Here is a 6,000-nt window from a genome sequence, read left to right as displayed (position 1 = left end):
TCCTGCACATCCACAAAGTTGGCTTTGATTGAGATCATGACTGGTCCCAGTGCCCCTTGCTCTGAAACCACCCTTTCCCAGTAAAAATGTAGCTGGATGGGTCCCTCCTTAGGGGAGGACCCCATCCATCCACATCCCCGACCGGGGTATGCCGGTACAGGGGGGCATCTGCCCGCTAGGATACCTACCTCAGGCACCCTCTACATCCATCAAAATCCCCCACAAGGGCCTGTGTTAGCTCGGCGGCCACCACGCCTGCGCGGACGGTTGGCAAGAAAGGTTCCTGTGCCAGTGACCACTCCCAACCGTTGTGCCTCTGCAACTTCCATTCAACTCGCTGTCAACACCCCTTGGAGGTTCCCTGGTCACGTCTGTCTAAAAGGAAAAAGGATGCCTTACATGCACTTGAACTGTCCCACCAATTATGACTTCACCCACCACAGCCAGCATAGTTCACCTATTATCTGGCCTCCCCTGTACTCATCCACACTAATGTGAGCGATGAATCAACCAGGCCAGCAGGTTCTCTAGGACCAATCTTTGACTAGTGAACCCCGTCCTATAGGAAAAAAATGCTCACCTTTTATGCAGCCATGAGGTATGGATAACAGCCTAGGTGACCTGAACAACTTACCAATTGTATTATTCACTCGCTTCTCTGACTCATTGAGTGTCCTGACCTACTTACCACCCCTCCACTGTAACCTGGGAATGATGCTGGACCAGGCAAGCATGGCCCTTGAAAATTTCCTTGCGAGCCATCCTGTCTCGAGAATCACTAGTTCAGACAAGTTCTTCCTGTCGATCCCCACCAAATTGTTGCCAATGAGCTGCGCCACAATGACTCCACGGGCGTATACCCCCAGGGCAAAATGTTGTCTAGTGGAGATCTCAATTGGGCCCAATGCAGCCCCCCTTAGACACAAAAAGATAGATGGTAACCTGCCTATCTCGTCTTGGCGGCAAAACCATCTGCGAAATAAAAGGCCTTTGCACGCCGCACGTATGAATGGCCCAGCACCAGGACTTCTGTAATCTCTGTCGCCTTGGCGTTGACAGGAGTCATCAAGAAATCTAGCGGCTGTCTCAAATCCCCAAGCCTTATACCTGCATCCACAGGAGCATAGAGAAAAAGGAGAAACGGGGGTGATGATTAGTGGCAAGCCCTATGACATGTGCAGTCTTACATAATGCTTGTAACAATCCTAGAACTACCTACCATTTCTTTTCACCGCTGGGCCTGTGAGCCCCATTGCTGTTGCTGCGGTGGCAGCTACAATCCTAAAAGAGTGCGACCCATATTCAGCAGGATCATACCCCACTGCCCTCAGGACCTGTTAAGTATTCTATAGAACTGAAACCAGGTCAGAGGTGTTCCATCAGCATGCACCATGAGGGGGCCCCCATTACCCCTGGACTGATGTGCTACAAAATCCTTGAAGTTACCTAGGGGACAGGATTCGTTACCAAGAGCCCTATGCAAAAGGGAGTGATCACCCTTACCAGACTGATCCGTCTTGGTGTGAGGAATATTAATCGCCAGGGAGCCATTCAGCCACTGGAGGGCTGCATGCTGCAAACCCCGTCAAAGTCCCTCTTGTTCTTGGCCACCAACTCACCAACCCTAAGGACTCCATAGAAAGCGAGGGCAAATGCCGCCCTAAAGAGGCGGACCTCATCCAGCAACCTGCAAATGTTCTTGAGGGTAGACACGATTGCTTCCAGCTTCCCCGCGTCAATGGGGCACATGGAGTCAGGCTTGGCCCCCTCCAGACACTGCCAACCCCTCAACGCCCTCTGCACTAAAAAGGTTTTGCTCCATCTGTGAGCCCCAGCATCTTTTAAAAAAAGGATATCGCAGCTGTGTGACGCATGCAACTGATCGCCCTTCATCCCTTAGAGACCCCAAGAATGCCAGCACTGATGTGGGGGCTAACATGTCTCCCAACCCTACATGCCCCATGAATTTGATATATGTACTAAATGCCCCCTCATAGGCGCGCCTCATCCTGTGCACTAGGCTGGCCGCCACGAAGTCTGATAAGCTTGGGCACCAAGCTGCCACAGTTGGTCCTAGAAATGCATAGGGAACTCCACTTCTCCTTGGTTATGGTACCTGAAAGCCTGCATCTTGAAATGAGAAGAATGCATCAGCTGCATTGTTCAGTACACCCGGGACATGTTTGGCTTTAAACAGTACATTAAGCTTCAGGCACAGCAACACAAACTCTTTGAAAAGCCTAAGGATCATTTTGGATTTTGCTGCCTGTTGACTGATGCAGTCTACCACTGTCATACTATCAGACCAGAGTACCACTGACTGGTTGCAGAACTGATCTGGCCAGATGTACAACGCACCTAGAATGGGAAAAAACTCAAGGAAATCAATGTTAGGAACTAGACCAGACTGCACCCAATCCTTGAGCCACCACTGAGCACACCACGCTGGACCTAGAGGGGCACCAAAACCTTCATTGCCCACTGCATCAGTGAACAGACCCATTTCTTCAATGGTCTTGGTTGAGCTAGGCCACACCACCATTAAAATTTCATTAAAATCCCGCTAGAATGTTTCCCACATCCTCATATCCTGTCGGACCTCACCGGCCAACCTGGTATGGTGTTTTTTCTCCTTCAAACCAGACATGGCTTGGGCAATTGATCCTGAAAGGGGTGAACCCTGGGGATGATACAAAAAGTTACATTCTGCTGCCCAACCACCACTTGCAACTTATGTATGGTGACCTTCCTAGCTGCTAGATATGCTTTCAAGGTGTGAGAAGAGGAGTTAACCTTCTCCAAGGGAAGCCTTGAAATCCTGGTAACAGAGTCCATCTCTATCTCCAGGAATGCAATGGTAGCCCCAGGCCCAAAAGTCTTACCCTGAGCCAGTGGTACCCCAAAAGTTTCCATCAGTTCCCAGAAAGACTGCAAGGCCTCAGTACAAACCTACATTCCAGGGGGACCCAGAAACAGAAAGTTGTCCAAGTAGTGCATTAACCAGTGATGCCCCAACCTTTGCCTAAAGACTCATTTGAGAAAAGTGCTGAATATTTCAACATAAGAGCACAAGTCTGGACAGCCTATAGGCATGTACTTATCGAAAGAGAATGAGCCCTCAAATTGAAAACCCAGCAGATGGAAGTCCTCCACATGCATGGGAAGGAAGCAGAAAGCCAACTCTATGTGAAACTTCACTAAGAGAGTTTCATGTCCCAGGTCCTGCAACATCTAAATTACCTGGTCCAGTGAAGCATACCTGTCCAAGCATAAGGCCCCATCAAAAACTTCATTCACTGGGGAGTGGACAACATTCCCACCTTGGCAACACACTGGCTAAGTTGGCCATCAAGTCTGGATGGCCAGGGCCTCCCGCCGGAGTAACCCCAATTGCGATCAACTGTTACCGTTCTGGACAATACTACTACGTGCAGCAGGCACCACTACAGCTGAGACACTACCTTGTAACACTAGTTCCCCAGAGTTACCTGCCAACGAGGCCTGTGGGTCGCTCCCAGGAACTGCTGCCAACCCCTTCTGGGGATCCCACCCCTCTCTCCACTTCTGAACCTGGGAAATGACGCCCCTGGGCCACCCCTGGTCTCCTAGGCCTCTTTGCTGGTGCTACAGGTTTGCTAGGCTGTCCCCAGTCACCCCCAGCCTCAACAAAGCCAAAATCTCATCCATTGCATCCATTCTACACATTAATGCTTCAAAATCTACCTCAGTCCGTGGGGCCTTTGACCCTCTCTTTGCACTACCACGCATCCTTAGAAAAGAACCGTCTTCTCTACAACCAACAAACGAGGGTTAAGGACTTTGAATCACCTTGTTGCACCACAAAGAAACAACAAAGTTATGGAGTTCCCAAAGCACTCTCACTGACTGACAGGCAATATTAGATAAATAGTGAAATGCCCTGGAAACAAAATCACACACTAAATACTTTGGCTACAAACCACTTGGGACAGGAAAAATAACAATTGTGCCAGCTAAACAGTGCCACCAGAACAGGAAAGACGAAATTGTGCAACCGTAAAGAAAAAATGGTGCCAAATTTAATTAACCCCCCCCCGATCACCCAAAAAACATTAAATAGGAAAATACCGCAAGCCTAAAGCACAAAATTAAAATCTCAAGGCCAGAATTAAACTTGCCCCCAAAGAAAAGGCCCCTTTTTCACCCAGTACCCTCACCTTCAGTCACATCGGCCCTCACCAGAGTCACCACTGAGTACCCAAATACTCTTGTTGGGCGAGAACAAGCTCTCGAGTGGTTTGGCACCCAAAAGAAGACGGGTGTGCTGTTATTACAGAGGTGTAATAACAAAACAAGGATTACTTAGTGCTTCTGTTGGGCCCATGGGAGCGTTTTCCATGCTGATCTATGGCGGCAAGTGGGAAACAGGGGCCCGCTTGCAGCCTCACCACCCCCTTGATGGACGAGGCCTTCCACACCCCGAAAGAAAACAACCCCAGAGGCATATAAGTGCTTTCCGGGGCCACAACGGAAGCCCAGCCAATCGTGGCCTGCCTCACTGAGACCCCCCAACCCAGACCCTGGCTGCCGTCTCTGGGTAGAATCTCTGCAATAAGAATTGATTCCCATTCTCATTGCGGAGAATCTTCCTGAGTGCGGAGACTCCCCCACGACTGTGGGGCCTCCACCACGCGTGCAGAGGCCCTTTGTGAATCAGGTCCTGTGTGTCAGAGCAATAACCCAGCAGCTTGGTCAGTAGGGAACAAATCCCATCTCAGCTAGGACGCAGCAAACTGAGACCTACAACTTCAGAAGCCTGCTAGTAATCCACATCCACATATGGTAAAGCACAGCTAAGCCACTACCACAGTAGGACAAAGACAGAGGAAAACATGAGAAGACTGCCAAGTGCAAAGAAAACCATGCGAGTGAGTGATCGATTGAGTGAGTTGGTGGCTGAGTAAGTGTTATTGATAGCGTGAACCAATGGCATAGTAGCGTATAAATTTCAAGTTATGATTAAATGAACATATCAGTGTCTGTAATGTGAAAGGATCAAGGTGGTCAGTGATGGTGTAGAGATACACACAACAAAGTAACCCGCAGACAGGGCACAGACTACCGGTGAACTTTTAAACTTTTTAAGTTTTGTTAAAACTCATCACTCTCTTGACCGCCTGATTTTCTGTGTCACCTTCCCCATTTTCAATGTGGATTCTCTAAAAAACACTATACTGGTGGGCTGGACTGTGCCCCTGCCTTCACCCATGCCCTGGGCTTCCCACCTGCCACCACAACCCAGGAGACTCCCATGCATGACATAGATGTTTCCACCCTTTATAATTAGAAAACAATTTCCTTCTCTTATGGCATTCCCAACTTTGACATTTCCAGTGTTCTCACTGAGCGTATACAAATCCTTCCTGATCCTTCTCTTTATTAAACGCTGGATAAATACCATAAATGCTCCCCACCGAGCTTCAACTACCCAAAGAATATGTTATATTTAAAGTGGTCCCAGCCAAGTAGTTGCAACAAAAGCTGTGGTCTACACACTAAAGCAATGACATCATGTGATGCTTGCACATGTTTTCCATTTCATAGTTTGGTCATTGAATAATATTTCTAGAATAATGGTCCAACTAATGAGAGGAAACAGTGAAGTTAAAAATTAACCAATCCAGCATTCCCAACAGTTGCCACCAATAAAGTTTCCAGAATGTCTCTTTAATGTACTTGGCTTGGGTTACCCAGGCGATCATGACATCACCTTCGATGATCATTGCGATGAAAATGCTGAACACTGCAGATCCATCTTTTTTAGCTTTAAGTGTAACACTCTTAGGGGCTGATTTAGAACTTGGTGGAGGGGAATACACCGTCACAAACATGACCCATTATAATCTATAGGGATCGGAATACAGCAGACAGGATAGCCGTCATGTTTGTGATCTAGTATTCCATCCACCAAAATCTAAATTAGACCCTTAGTCCTGGACTTTTTTTAATCACATGTTGGAT

The sequence above is a fragment of the Pleurodeles waltl genome, chromosome 11, assembly GCF_031143425.1.
Source record: "Pleurodeles waltl isolate 20211129_DDA chromosome 11, aPleWal1.hap1.20221129, whole genome shotgun sequence".
NCBI lineage: Eukaryota > Metazoa > Chordata > Amphibia > Caudata > Salamandridae > Pleurodeles > Pleurodeles waltl.
The sequence above is the reverse complement of the archived record's forward strand: the minus strand, read 5'-3'. Positions refer to the sequence as shown.